The sequence below is a fragment of the Opisthocomus hoazin genome, chromosome 11 (genome assembly GCF_030867145.1).
Source record: "Opisthocomus hoazin isolate bOpiHoa1 chromosome 11, bOpiHoa1.hap1, whole genome shotgun sequence".
Taxonomy (NCBI): Eukaryota; Metazoa; Chordata; class Aves; order Opisthocomiformes; family Opisthocomidae; genus Opisthocomus; species Opisthocomus hoazin.
The window spans coordinates 24,091,551-24,107,945 of NC_134424.1; positions in this window are offsets into that span (position 1 = coordinate 24,091,551).

Genomic DNA, 16,395 nt, shown 5'->3' on the forward strand with positions numbered 1-16,395 from the left:
AGAATTTAACCGTCCGTTCAGCTCTACCACTCCGAATCAGCAGCAACGGCAGAAGTTCAGGTTCTGAACCACGGAAAAGCCCACTCCATGACACCTGATAAAATGAGAGTCTTGTGTTTGTTCCTGTAACATCAATTCTAGAGGGTCGGAGGACCATCGTTTGTTTACATCCCTGAGGAATTATTATATCAATTAAAACATGACAGGTACTCACACAAAATTAATTCCTTACTTCTGCCATCTGTTGTTTCTGATTTTACATAGTCAAGTGACAGTGAATCAGAATAGAGAAATGAAATAAACCCATGCTCTGCTTCCTGTGTAAGTCCATACATATTTTTATGGATGGCAAATTTAAGTAGAAATTTCCCCTGATGTGCCAGAAAAGCAGGAATTACTAAACTGTATCAGACCCCAGGTCTTTCTAATCTGGTAGCACGTATTGCAGTGTGACCTTTCCACCTGCTTCAAAGGGGAGTGTGAAAAAAGGACGTAAAATGTGTTTCTGCAAAAGCTGCTGTCTTTGCTGGACTGATAACTGTGGCTGTGGAAAAAGTCTATGTAGTATGCTGAGTAAAGGCCTGGGCTTCATGGGTTTGACCTCATTCCCAAGAGGTCATCCCTTTCTGAACATACAGCTGAAACAGCCAGGTGAGATGAGGTGTCAGAGGAATGAAACCCTCCCCTGGACACCTTCTCTGGAGCCAGGGATGCAGCAGTACCGACCGTCACACAGAGTGAGCCGGGGTTCGGGTCTGTGCTCGGAGACCCCCAGTGCCAGCCCTGCTTCGCTGCAGTCTGGCCAGAGGTGTGCAGAATTACCACACGTAGGACAGCTGCTGAAAGGCTACACGTTACTCAGGTCATTTCTTCCCCTCAGGTTTTAAATAAGAGGTTTAGGATTAGCAAGGATCTGGAGCTCATCACTGTAATTTAGACTTCTGCGGAGAATATCCCTGTAGATAATCTCAACAGTTTTTTTTCCACATATCAGAATTTCAAGGCAAACTCGAGTGTTTAGTCTCTGTCACATCACTGCAAAGTTAAATAATGTCAATGTACATAAATAACTTAAATATATGTACTTTACTACGTACAACATAATAACTTCTATTTGCATCACAAAAAGTTCAGGGTGCTAACTGCTGTTTGAAGAGGACAGTTAAGAGGTGTGATCTATGCTACATTTCCATGAGGCATTATGTATTCAGAATTAGCAGATTCTAACTATTAGCGAAGAAAGGAGGTAGAGGATATCAACTTATTTCTTAAGAAAAACAGGAGTCTGCTGTATCTTATCACTGTATAGCCAAAACAAACAGGAGGTGCCAACGTACTAGCTTTCTTCAGAGATACTCCTCTGCTATCTGTCTAGTGCCATTGAACAGAAGGATCCCATGTCATTTGAGTCTGTCTGTGATATACAATATCTTGGTGACATTATCAGGACGTGTAACTCTGTGGAAGCCAAGGGGGTTCAGAACTTACTGCCTGCTTGCAGCCGCGTTTGGGAGAAGAATTTTCCATAGCGGTCAGTTCATATAGGCAATAAAACCAAGCAAGTCTTCTAGGAAGAGATCCACTGCAATGGAAAACAAAGGCAGAGACAATAGCAAAAATATTTTAAAACCGGCTAGGAACGATGTTAATATCATTAATTCTAGGAGATTTTTTTTCACATGAGTAGCCAGAATCTTTGTTTTATGAAACCAGTACTCTAGTGTTCACAACCATAAAAAGAAGGGAAAGGGGTAAAATGGACTGTCAGCCCACACAGAATTGTTTTCTGCAGTAAAATTGCTAGCATTTTATTTAATCTATTTTTAAGTCTCTACTGATCATTAATATTAAGTATGTCCTCAACCTAAACTGATGACCCTAAAGTAAATCCCTCCGTTCTATTAAATTTGAAAGAATCAGACAGAACTTTGTGTTTGAAAGCAAACCCTATCCAAGTCATCTCCCAGTCTGCCTTCATGCAATGTTTTAAAACTTCTTTCAAGGCTAGAAAGTCCGCAGCAGCAACTGCATATTTCTTTGATCAGAATTGCTGAACTTCCCGTAAAGCAAGAATGACAACCTGTAAAATAAATTCTAGAAGAGCTCCTCATCGTGAAGAGACAATCAACAATTCAGTGCTTCTCAAGTTTTTTAGAATTTATTCCCTCCTTCCCTGTAATAACATGACCCAGGCAGACAGTCACAGCTGTGCTGTGCGTTGTCTAAGCTTGCAGCCTGTGGTCTCCTTTACCCTTCCTGGCTCAGAGACATTGATTTGCTCTTCACACGCCTGCCAGAAAGGAGAGAATATTCAGAGTGAAGAGAAATGGGTAGAGAAAAAAGGGGGGAAGAAGAGGGACAGAAGCTGGGACTTCACTGCAGTTTGCCACATTCGTACTCCTCCACTCCTTACTCCTCCACCAGGGTCTTCCCTGGTTTTGAGAAACTCTTGTATAAGTGAGAGAGGCATCTCGGGAAGATTAAGGTGACTTTAAGGTTGACCCTAAATACTAGGGTAAATTTGCTCTTAAGATCCCAAGAAGTGGAACTCACCATGGAAAAAATATTCTTCTATTACAGTTTTTCTAAATTTTTTAACCAAAGTTCTATTTTTCAGTTGTGTTCCATTATTTCCAGTTGCATTTGCAAACACAGTAACTTGTATCCCTCCCCAGACGAGTGCTCTCTAACATCTTAACATAGGCATACTTCATTCCCATCACTCCGAAGGCGTGTGAAGGGCACGAAGGGCAAATGCACCCCAAGAAGGTCTTCCCACTGTGGGCTTGCGCCAGATGTCTGCTCTTCATGAACCTCGCGTGGCTTTGTCTGGTACTGAGATGAGGTGAAACTTCTGTTGCTTTTTTCAAACATAGGCCTGTTGCAGCACTGCAAGGTCCTGTTGCATCAACACGAGGTTTCAAAACACAGTAAAACCAACTTGGCCCCAGATTATTTATTTATTTGTTTATTTGGTACCAACGTCTAGGAGAGCAGCAGCATTACTGACAGCGAGGATTCCAAGCATCTGTCCTTAGCTTTCCAGTGACCCCAGGGAACCAACCCATAATCCACATATTTTAATTGCCACAGGGGTTTGTGGGCTGTGGAGGGGTGGGAATGTGGGCAAGTATATTTCTGGAGCTATAATTGATCCTACTTGTATGTATGTGATTTATGTGACAGCCTCATCATTGCAGGAATAAAGGAGTTGTTATAAAGGGATGTGGAGGTATATTATTTGCAGGAAGAGGAATACATTTGCAGGAAGAGGAATTTCACTGTCTTTAATAAACCATGCGTATTGGAAAGGCTCTCTTCAACCACAGTAGCACGCTGCTGAGAACTATGCTTCAGTTTTCTGCAGCCTGAGGATCATTCCAAGAGTGTCTTTAGAGTTTTTTGGCTACTGAGATCAGGATTCATCAGGAATCCGAATTAAAAGCTGCAGCAGAAGTCAGAGCTTGCTAAGTGACACAAACTGAGGCTTCCAGATCTTTTGGCAATGGATGTAGCAGAAGCACATGGTCCCCTGCTCACCTCGGCTCCTTCCCAGAACGCTCTGTTGTCAGTATTTGCCCCATTTTCCCAAAGGAGCACTGAAAGAAGGGAATGAACCATTCTGCCACAAATTTTTTCCCGCTTTGCATAGACAGATAATATGTATGTGTAAAAATAATACCTGGGTATTATTTAATGCACAATCTCTTCTGAAACTTAGTAATCTTTTAAAACAGTACTGGCTATTTAAAAATTTTCCTGTGCTAGCTCTTCAGCTTTATCCAGGATGATTCTGTGTTAGTACAGACTCTGTATCAGATATCAGGATAAGTTACGGCACTGAAAAAAGTCAGCATACCAGAAGCATCCTTTTGTCATAAATGCTTATGCACGTGCTGACCCACGCATTTTGTGTGACCAGAAGCGATTGCTTCTACAGAAGTATGTCATCTGACATTGCCATCTTTTTTGACCCCATCGCTTCCTCTTTTTACGTGCTGATGCTGTGAGGTGATGCCATGCTGAGTCACCCACGTGGTGACAAGACACGGCGTATTGTTAGTAAACAGGTTGGGCTTCCGTAAGTGCTTGGGAAAGGTTAATTTTGGTTTCTAGGTACGCTACTTGACATGGACGCGTTGCAAAAAGTAATCCCTTTCTGTGGCTGGTCAGAATGCAGCAATTTCTTTGCCTGTATTGTCTGGCAGAGTGACTCATGTTCTCCATATTTAAACTGCGGGGAAAAATGTAAAGGAAAGAGATTTGTCAGGTTGTTCTCTCACTTAGCACCCTGCCATCCCCACACATTGGCTTGTAGTTCAGGCTGTATTTGAGTTACTAATTTGGATGGAAAGCTACCATTAACACAGTTGCATACAAATAGGTATCATTTGCTCAGACAAGAAATTATTTCTTCTCCTGTGAAAGCTTAAAAATTGCTATAGAAATGATCTGGCCAATATATAATTATCTATAATCAGCAGCAGCTCATCTATGGCATTATCAGCAGTTTCTAGTATATAAAATTTCAGGGTCCAAATCTGGTGCTAGTGCAAATGTCTGTGGTTCCCGGGAGCGTCTGGTAAGCTGGTGAATGCAATACTGGCTGTGTTCATTTACAAAAGATTTCAGAAATAGTACTGTGTTAAATTATAATAATTCCAGAACTTAATCCTAATGCTAGAAAATGTGCTAATGCTAGCACTGTTGAATCTTGCATCACGAAGCAGGCATTATTTTTGCTTTATACAAATGTTATGTTCCTTGAAAAATACTTTGTGTTGAACACAAACCGAAAGAACTTCCGTATCCATCAGCAGGACTACTGAATAGTGCAAAGGTAATGAAGTATGGACAGAAGCTATATGCATTGCATAGCACTTCACAGAAAACAATTCAGTTTTAGTCCTGTTCATACAGAAAAGGACCCAGTCAATTAGCAAGCCCTGTTGCTGATTATCTCAGAAAAGATAAGGAATGAATGGTTAGAAGCACTAAATTAACATGCACCCCTAGAAGTGGCTTTCCAGGCTAGTGTCTGCAGCCATGAGTGACTTCACAAACAGGTGCATGCAGTCTTGCTGCCAGAATTGTACCGTTCTGCAGGTAAATAGACTTAATTCTCCAGAGATTTGATTTATCTCACATGTACGAGCAGAGGAGGAAATAAATGAGTAAAAACAAAACCCTAGCAGGATTCCATAAACCCAGCCGTTCTTTTCAAAACCTGGGAGGAATGGGACAGAAGCAGCGGATGATACAGGCTGTTGATCCTAGCTATGACATTTCATAGAGTTACTACTCGTGAAAATAAAATAAAAATTAATTCTATCTAATATCCCAAGCTACTGGATGATTGCGAGGTAGAGTCAGGGCATTAAATCTGATAAGCAGAGAGTCTCTGTCAAAGATGTGGCTGCCAGTCACAGAAGGAGAACAAGAGAACTCTGCGTGTATGCGTCTACGTGGTGGTCTGCGTGTAGCTGTTCCCAGGACCAGGCTGAAAGCAGCCGCCGTGCCTCCCCTGCCCGTTCAGAGAGCTTGCTCACCAGTGCTGGCTCCGACTCAGGGCCACCAGACAAAGTCTTCAACATGAAGGACCCTGCACGCTCCTACCTTTGAGCAGCGATCGTAGGAAAGGGTGCTGGCTCTGTGGCAGTATGGATGACACAGGAAGTTTAAAAGGAGTCCTAGTTTTGTTGAATTAGGAAAAATAGCAAATATTTCATGAAGTAAATTATACTGTTCTCATCTTCATGAACAGAACAGTGACGTACAGTCATAAATTCAATGGTACTCACTCTCCAGTAACTGGAGAAGCTTTTCCTGTTCGGAGGCAACCATAAAACAAAGTGAGACTTAATGATCAGCCACCAAAAATTTGTAGGCCTCCAAGAGGACGAGGCAGGAGTAGAAGTCCAGGGAACAGAGCAGTTTGGCCCATTTAAGGTGTGTAGATGTCATCTAGCTGCTTGCTGAGACAACTGAGAGTGAAGATGAACAGTCAAAAGTGAAGAGAGGTAGCTGCAGAGAGCTGGGCAGAAATGTGAGTCCAGACACTTCTTTTTAAAGCCAGTTTATCTGGATACCGCTGAGATTTCAGAAGGATGGCAATAATTCTTCACGCTCTGGTTCTGCTTACAGATCTGTCTTAAACCACTTTGGTCTCCAACTCTTTCTCGCTGATGGCTGGCGTGTTGCCCCTCCTGTACGTGAACCCAGGCTCTGCTGTCCCCTCCTCCGAGGTCAGGACAGCCTTTTCTCTCACAGTGAGCAACCAGGTATAGGCCACCACCCCGTTAATCTTCGCTGAGTGGTGCGTGGGGAAAGGAGGTGTGCAAATTACCGCTCTGTGCATAGAAAGCATCGCGGGAATTCTCTTGTGTTGCTGCGTTTGAGAGCATTTTTCCCCCCTCTGACCGGCTTACAGACAGAACACGCAATGCAGCCTCTCTTTCTGACAAGATGACTCACGATGACTTCTGCTGTCATCTCAGGATGTTCAGGCAGAACAGACAGCATGTGACCTGAGGCCAGTTACAGCTGGGAGCTTGGATGAAAAACAAAAGAGGAATGAGAACATTTGTCACAGAAAACCCCGTCCTTCAAGGGGCAGAAAATTTTCTAATGGTGGGGAATGCAAGCAGCATTTGTTTTTATTAAAAGTGCTTCTGTCTCACTAGTTTTTTCTGACCCTAAGAACACTCATATTTTGATGGAGAGCAACACTCTGTCACGAGCTTGGCTTAGGGAAGCAATCCATGAAACAGCATCACGCATGTTCTTTCTCAGGCTGGGAAGAGAGACTGCTGTGCCTGTGGAAAGCTGCCTGCACCTTGCGCTTCTGAACAGAGGGAAAAAAGCAATCGGGCTGAGATTCTTTACAGTAGATATACATGGGGTTAATATGCTACTGCCCAACAGGATGAGAACAAGGAGGAAAATTTACACCTTTGTAGTCTGGAACAAATATGTGGGGAGTGTCCAAACCGGATTTTATAAGAGGATTATCTACTTTGAGTTAATTGTCAGTCAGTTAACCAGAGATGAAATGCTCGTGCACAGATACAAGGTCCAAGCAGTATTTTGCTCTGAGTGTTCACCTTGTTTTCTGTAGAACTACTGATGAAGGAAGGTGTGTTGCCATGTCGGTGACAGGAGTGTGCACCACACAGCGATCGCCTGTTGGAAACAACCGTCAGGTTGGGAGGTTTGGGGTTTTTTGGCTTTGGGATTTTTTTGGGGGTTTTTGTTGTTGTTGTTGTTGGGTTTTTTTCATTTTAAAATGCCCATTTCTGCCTTGCTTATTTCAGAATAGTCGCGGGACCATGACTGACCTTAGTAAACACAGAGCTGCACGGCGCAGTCCAAAACATAGAGAGAGGCTCTGTGCTCTCTGCTTCAGCACGGCATTTGCTCTTCAGTTAATCAGTCACCGCCTCCTTCTAGATGGCCAGCTTCTCCGGGCTAGTGCCGAGTGCTTTGGTTTGATTCTGCTGTAGTTACACATTTACCCAATTCTGTATGCCCCAACCGGAGTCGTAATCAGGCGTCAGTACAGTCTGTAAGTCACAAAGTTCTCTTGCTGATAATTTCGTCATTTCTTTATCATCTGGCAGTGAACCACTGCTATCAATTTGGCAGAAATTGGAGCAGTGGTATTCTGCTTACAGATTGTCACTCCAGTATTTTGTCTATATGCCCAATTCTACAAAAGCAAGCCAAGGAATTCTGCTAACTCAGCTACAGCACTTAACGCTTTGCAAAGCTCCGTAAACACAAGTTCCCAGAGAAGAAATCCAAGAGCACATTGTGGCAGGGAAAAATATGTTTTAAATACCTTTGTGAGAATTACTTAAACAGTTCATCAATCAAGTGACAAACAAAAAGTAAGATCGTATTTATAATCCTCCTTTGCTTTGGGTATAGTAAAAGGTTAGTATATGGCAGGAAATTAAAATCGTATTTTATTTTTCCACCTGCTTCTTTCTATTATACCTTGGCCAGTGGTGTGTAGTCTTAGTACATTCCGTAACAGACCTCAGGGCAATGTGGGAGCAATAATGAAACGTCATTATATTTTCTGGAGCAATTGCAAAAGCTGATGGTTAGATTGGAGGCTCACTTCAGCTACACGTTATTGTGCACATTTTTCAGCCAGCTGGTAACAGGGAAAATAGCTACGCTGAAAACCAGAGGAACGCCGATTTCTGTGCTTTGCTTCAGGAGCAGATTGCCAACAGCCTCTAGTCAGAAGAACGATTTGTTTCTTGTAGCTGTATTTTCTTTCTTCTCTTAAGTGTTGAAATCTGTCATCTAAATCAAAGAAAAACTATGGTGATTTTAGTAGGCTGAAACCATCAGCCTCTGCTAAGCAAGTCCAGTGTGTTTTTTTGTCATATCTTCTGTTACTTTAAAACAGAAATGACATAGAAAACTCAGTAAAATAAAGAAATTGAGGCAAGACTGTATTTTACATGGTGTCCACTATGCTCCAGATAAAATGAATGATAAGGTTCTCAGCTCTGAAGAACAGGAATTCAAAGAAGCAGTAAAGAGCGCTCGGGATCTCAAGGTTAGATGTTGCCATTTAAGGAAAGCGAGGTGCAGGGGTTGGAGAAGGTGCGGAATATCACACTTTGAGACAGAGAAACAGAAGAAAATAGTTCTAGAAGGGGCCAAGAGATCTCATCTATTCTCCTGTTCCAAGGCGGGAGCTGAGAGTCTTGAACTTTTCCTGGTAGAGTGAAGGGGAAAAATGGAAGTTGGTGGTAGAAGCATCTGAAAGAGTGACTGCTGTAGAGGAGCGTTTGTGGGTAGTTTCCCTTTTTCTGAATTAGGTTTATCTGAGGTCAAATGTACAAAACTTTGTGTAACAAGGTGCTGTTGTACAATAGCAGGTGTAGCCTGTGCTCCTGCAAAATCTCTTGCTTTTATGAGCAAATCTGTGAATTGCACATTCACACGGGTAGTTAAACATACCGTTAGTCTGTTTGTTGTCTCAAAGGTGGGGTTTTGCAGGCTTTGTTGGCAGCTCCAGAACTGAAAATGCTGTTACCAGTGAAATGGAAAAAACCCAATACATCTAGGCTAAATAAAGGAAACTCTTTGATGAAACACAATTAACTTGCAGCTCCTGTTATCACAGGACATTGGTGAGGACCTTGAAGTAGTGAGCTGTTTCTTTCAGTGGATAAACCTTTGCTAATGAGAACAGTATGGACATATGCATAGAATAAGCATTTCTCTCTTGAAGGTAATAAATAACTAGCTCATTTATAGGGATAAGCATAGTAGCACTAGTTACATTAGCAGCAGCAGCTAATCATGTGAGATCTGTTGCTCAATTCAATCTGTTAGAAGCGTTTTGTACTTTCTGCTAAAGGAGCAGTTCCCCACATTTGATTACTTGGACCCCACTTTGATGAAAAGTCGGCCATGTAGACCCTTCTTCTGTTCTTGGATGCACCCACGAAAAATTTTCACCTCACCCACCCGTAGTTTGCAAACATTGCTCTGTCTTCCAGCCCTGATTGCATATTATCCCCATGGCAAATGCAATTGCCTAATAGACACAAACATTAAGAAAGCTTTTAATGTATTGCTACTTGTCCTCTAATAATAAATGCAACAGCTGAAAAAAAAAGAGGAGAACTGTCAGCCGGAACAGCCAGTTCTAAACACCCAGCATTTTGGGGGAGGCTCCGGGAACATGCATGGTGCATTTTGAAATGGGCTCCCAGGCAAGACTGGACCATGTTTTTGGAAAGGCAAATTTGAACCCTTTTTGTTGAATGTTAAGCAAAACATTGTCATCAGATCTCACCTATGTAACAAACTCAATCTGATCCTCTTACAATGATTTCCAGGTGAATGGATTCATAACGAGAGCTCTAAATTCAAACTTAGGACAGTCTTTGAGAACCTGATCCTGCAATTAATTTTTTTTTTCCTGAAATACTGAATGCCCTTTAACCTCTTCTTGTGCATATAGTGCAAATGATTGACACCATCGTCTCCCTCAAAGAAGCTCAGCACTGTGAAGGACTGACCGGATATTTGGTAAAGCAAACCTCTCCACACTTTCAGCAAGGCTGTGTCAAGATCCCTAGGAAAAGCCAGGGATGACTGTCTCCAGTGAAGTGAAATCATTGCAGCACTTGGGCACCTTGAAGACTTGGAAACGAACTTCTCAACCGCATCCCAGTATGGGGAGAAGCATATACAATCACATCAAGTGGAGGGGATGTATAATAGCGTAAGATTTTAGATTTTTTTCAGACAGACCCAAATTTTCTTGTGCCTCAGGTTTCCTTTGCCTGACCCAAAATAATTGTGTCCTGGTTATTTTATGTGTCTCATGAACGTGAAGATGAGAAGGAAAAGAGGAGAGAAGAGGAAGAAGAGGAAGAAAAAAAGAAGGGTGAACTAATGACATATCAGCTTTGCTAGGTTCCATGGATATATGATATTATTTAGTTATAGTAGCAGACTCCTTTAAAATTTCATATATTATGTGAGAGAAAGAAGCCTTCTGTATATGACTAGAAAGAAGATATAGGGCGTCACATTATTGTGGGGCGTATTATAGGCTAAGATTTGTCTCATTTTTATTTAGTCATCTAAAATTCCTATCCATAGCCTGTAGAAGGAGCAGCATCTCCAGAGTGCAAGCCACGTCACAGCCTGAAACATCAATCTTTGCAGGAGATGCCATGCAGAACTCCCCCTTTGTAGAATGAGACTACTTGGATGGACTACTACTACTTTTAGACAGTCTTAAATCAAGTAATACGAAGTCAAGTCATAGTATACATGCACACTTTTGCCTTGTAAATAGTAAAAGAGCTGAAGGAGAGGATTGAGAGGGAACATATTCAGAAACAAATGTTGACAAAAATAACAAAAAATCTGAGACTCTTTGGTAACTTACACATCCTTTTTTCCTACATAAGTGAAGCCCTGACAATTAGCCAAGCTATCTTTCCCGTGTCTTGTGCCATAGTTTTTTCTGCAATTTTTGGTTCATTACTGTCCATTAACTCCTGAAATATCAGAGAGAATGTTAGAAAAAAATCTATTACTTCTCTAAAAGGAAAAGAATGTTATGAAAACAAACTGTGGCTTTTTAGGACTTTTTGCAATTTCCTGAGGCTTTTTCTCGAACTGGGGAACATCAAGTCCTCACTCTCCAGCAATTCGTGGGAACAGTAGACTATGCACGAGAGACCGGTTAGTGTAAGTCTATTAGAGAGGGAGAGACAGATTAATACAATTGTCTGGTTTCAAAATGTCTTTTGAAAGATTGCTGCTGTCTCTGAAGTATACCCTGGATTTGAAGCATGCATTGTCAGCCAGTGTTGACATAGATGTATTTGAAACGCCATCAAGGAAAGGCTTTAGTGAATATATTAAGGGCTGGTTTACTACTAGCTTGGGAGGATGGCTTTCCTCACCAAGAAACAGGGTCTTCCTATGGAAAGAAATTCACATCCTACACGAGGAATGAAATAAGGTGCTTTTTTTTCTGTATTTCCCACTTCTCCTTCCCTGTTTCCTTTTCAGGCACCTTAGCACTGTGCCATCAAACTCAAGGCAAGGCCAACAATCGCGGATAGTGGTGGTAAGGGTTAGTTGTCAGCCAAACAGATGTTTTGGCTACCAAGCAGTGCCTGCCTGTTTTAGCAACAGCAACAGAATACTGTTGTGCATTGGGATCACAATCTGCTTTATCCAGATATCTGTGTCATGTAGCAATGTTACACTGCCAATTATTCCACAGTTTATAACAGCATCTTTGAGTTTTTTCTTGTACAGGTAAAGCCTCACATGTATGTTTGCTGAACCTTATTGTATTGATTGCAGACACTTATTCCAATATCTCAAGATCAGGTTGAATTAAAATCTTCTACTCCAGAATGCTCAAGTCTCTGTGATGTGGTTTAAAAATGTTCTCAGTGTGCTGTATATTTTGTTCTCCTAGTCATTAAGCAAAACCTGAAAGCAGATAGTACCAGAAAAATTCTCGTGCACCCCAGCTGGTATGATTTCTCAGTTTGGCAGCAAACTATTGAGAAATATTTTTTCATCCACTTTTACACCTGTAATAGCTTCACCTCTCAATGCTTCACTGGCTTTTTTGGGTTGGGAGGGACCTTATAGCTCATCCCGTTCCCCACCCCCCCCCCACCATGAGCAGGGACCCCTTCCACCAGCCCAGGGTGCTCAGAGCCCCATCCAGCCTGGCCTTGAGCCCTGCCAGGGAGGGGGCAGCCACAGCTTCTCTGGGCAGCCTGGGCCAGGGCCTCACCACCCTCAGGGGGAAGAGTTTCTGTCTTACATCTAATCTAAATCTGCCCTCTGTCAGTCTGAAGCCATCACCCCTTGTCCTGTCACTCCATGCCCTGGTCACAAGCCCCTCTCCAGCTCTCTGGCAGGCCCCTTCAGGTACTGCAGTCAATTGGGCAAAGTCATGTCCTAGCGTATCGGCTCCTTCCCCTTTATTCACAAGGCCAATTATTATGTCAGAAAAGGAAATTACATTAACGTGGCGTGATTTTACTCTTGACAAAAATATGTGGACTGCTTATTATCTTGCTATTGGCTGGACATTCTAAGATGGATAGTTACTTGAACACATCAGTAACCAGCTGGGTATGTAAAGCTAGACTAACCTGTAATTCTCCTGGTCCTTTCCTTTTCCTTTAAGAAAAAAAAAAAAAAAAAAAAGGAAAGAAATTTGTCCTTCTTAAGTCCTTTGAGAACTCACTTCTCCGTGATCCATGAGTTCTTAAAGATAATCATTTAATGGTTCAGATTGTTTCAGCTATTTCCTTAAATACTCCAGGGTGAATTTCCTTACAGCTTGCTAATTTGAATATATCTAACCCAGCTGAACACATTTAACCTCTTCTTTTCCTACTCTCTATATTCTAGTTTGTTGCTAATTTTGATTATTCTAAGCATCTGGTAGAAATTAACGTTTTACTGTCAAGGCTTAAGCAAAGAAGACATTGAACAATTAATCTTTACTTTGTCTTCTGTTATTTCCTCATCTTCCCTTGGCAGTACTGGACCCCTGTGATTTCTCGCTTTCTGTTACTTTTATTTTAATGTGTGGACTCTTTTCTCATCTCCTTTAATGCCTCTTGCAAACTGTAGTTTTCTACTTTGATGTTGTAACACCAGTGCATATTTCCCACCATGGGTGGCTTTAATAAGTTTGCACCAACAGAAATGAAACCCTTGATTGTAGAGCCGGTGTGTAGCCGGCAAAAAGCTGTCCTGTCAAAGCCAGCTCCAGTGACACTCTCCAGCCCCGTAACTGCATTACAGTCGTTAGAGAACGTATTGTTAGGCAGTTTCATTTTGTTTTACTGTTTATTAAACAGCTACACCGACCTGAGGTGATCTACAGTAATGCTTCTTCTTCACATCTCATCCAGGAACCCCTGCTCTTCTGCGAGACGTGAGAAAGCAGCACACAAAACCACTGGAGGGGAAGAAAAAAAAAAACCAAGTTGCTCACTCGCAAGCCAACACACAACTGGGGAAATAAAATTTTAAAGGAACAGTCCTCGCTTAGCTTTCTTGTTATTAAATTAAAATCTTTCTGGTGGTGTTTTGTAAGACAGCCAGTCGATTTTTCCTCTGAAAAAGAAACATTTTTAGGAATACTGCAGAAGGTACTGTAACAGGGGGATTAAGAGTGCACCTTAGTACGCAGCTGGCTTTCTGGATGATCTCAGGCTAATCACTACCTACAACCCCCGTGCTCCAGCTTCCCCCAGCAGTGAAATGAATCTGGCTAATACTAATTGTTATAAAGCATTTTGAGCTGTTTGCTGAAAGATCACTGCTGCACTAAGCTTCTCCATTGGACTGGTTGTGCAGAGTGTTGCAAAACCAGAGGGCTGAGAACGGTCTGAGCAGAGCAACGTTTGCTTCGGTAAAGGTGCAATTTGGAGGCTGAGATTTTATCTTTCAAACCACATTTGAAAGACATATTAAAATGCCCAATAAAACATGTTGGATTCTTAATCCATTGAGCAATTACTCATTTCAAATTATAGTAGCAGCATTAAAACGCAGCTGGGGTAATTTCTAAGAAAATCAGAAGATACAATCGTATGGCAACATTCTTGTGCCCTGCAGTCGTAACATATGCAAAATGCCTGCCGAGCGTGGGGCGGTCTGCTGTGCCTAGGCACAGTGAATTAGGCTTCATTTTGAATAAGAAGTTCCACACCGTGCAGCCATGTAAGTGAAATTCTGTTCCCCTGGATGTCAGGCAGAATGTACCCACCGTCTGGGATTGAAGACTTACCAGGCATGCCAAGAATATGTGAGCTTACTCTTGGCGGTGGGAATTGCATTTGTGTAACAGCAAGTTTTAAAACCCGGTGAAGAAACATTGTCTGGTCTGTAACATGGGACTCATTCATTTTGTTATTGTTGTCCTTTTACTGAAAAGAAAAAAAAAATGTGCACAAAACATTTCTTCCAAAAATCTGTAGGGTACTTTGGAATGTCTTTTTTTTTTAGAAAAATACAACAAACACCACAGCAGATTGGGCAATAGCTCTGTCTGCTACTTCTTTGAGGCTTCTTCGTAATGTAAAGGAGAGTTTGTTGTGAGTGCCTCCCAGACACCCTGCTGCCCCTACGCTATCTCTCAATGTGAATTGCACAAGAATTTCAAAACCAGTGCCTAAAGTTAGGCTCTTAGACCTCTGTGTAAGTATTCAGAGTCCAGCTGCTTGTGGCACTGCTGAATACCAGACCCTGTACTCGTTTGGCCAAATGCGGGTCAGAGGAAGAGCAGCCGAGGGCCGAGCACAGGCCAGTGAGTTACAGCACTCACCTGCAGTGTGATGGACAAAGGTGAGAGGTCCCTGCAGTGCCCTCCTGAAGAGCACTGTGACTTTCCGGGTCTATTTATTTATGCAAAGGAGAAGAGACCCATCAGAAAAAAACTGGAAGAGAAACTGACTGCAATGGCTCAGACACCTGCCAGACCCGAGGAAAATTAGATTCCAGTGCTGTGGCTCAAGATTAACAAGGGTCCGAACCTGGGTTTTCACAAGGGCTTTTCTTAACGTAGTCGTGGATGGTTTGAACTGTCTCATTTTTGTCCCAGTGCAGACTAGAAGCTCATTTTGTGGATTACGTTTGTATTTGCTTTTGCAGAATTACACTCCTGTTTTCAGCCCCACTGCAATAATTTAAAAAAATCTGGTTTGTGCATTCACGCTCAGCAGGAAAACTGCCTGCCTGAGTTCTCACTTCGCTCTCTCGCAACCAGAGCTGTCGGGGAGAAGGTTTGCTGCCTTCTGGAATTGGCAAGACGCTCCTTCCCGAGATGCCTTAAGGTTGCCGTTGACCTCCGGATAGCTGCACAGGCAGAAACAGCTGGGTCTGCATAGCTCCCATCCCCTGGCACAATGGTTTCTGGGGAAGGAAATGCTATTATAATTTGTATCCTCAGCCCCTTGGCTGCTAACCAGGCTATCATAACTCTGAGCAAGGCAGACACTCACACCCAGCAAGGGCACAGGCCGGATGCAGGGAACAGGAACTGGGGACAATGGGAAGAATCTGGGGTGCAGCAGCAGCCACAAGCTGTCCTCTGGTTTACGCTGAGAGCCAGCGCCTCGTGCAGCTGCTGCTTACGGAAAGACACGAACTGGGAAAAACGCTGCTCGCACACCAACGGCTCCTCTCTCCCTCATGTCTGAATAATGCCCACAACTGAACAGTAATGTTCCTGCAGGTGGAAGTCGGAGGATTCTTGCTGGAAGTTTCTCAGCCACTGCGAATCAGCCAGGCTTCAGCCTAGCCCGGAGATGGCAGAGTACGGGCGAGGGATTGACGTTGTACTCATCGTTGAGCATGGGCGTACTGCAGTAACGGCACTGACAACCCGTTTTCACTGGTTTTGATGTCTAATTTGTTTTTTAAAATACTTTGCATTTAGTTCTTTTGTGCATATGTGGGACAAGTACCCCCAGTTTTCCACTGAGGATCGAATCCTGCTCGCTTGGGTACGCACAGTGCCCAGGCAGTACCCAAACTCCTCATGCAAACAGTGCAGGGGGGAGTACCACCGTGAGCAGATGGTCTGCACCGCGCTCTGGGGCAGTTTGGGAGGCATGGCGTGCAGGACCGAACAGCAGCATGGATACTAAAGAATGCTGCTGACACAACTTGAGCTGAGGTTTGCTCCCCAAACCAGCTCTGTCCTGCTTTGCACAGTATTTCTTTACACATTACCGAAGAGTGAGTGGTAATGGTCAAGGGCCTGAAACTCGTTGTTGCATTTTATTCTCTGGAGGCCAATTCTACAAGCAGTCCTGGTTCGGAGGCGATTTCCTTGGGACTGTGCACTGGCAGAAG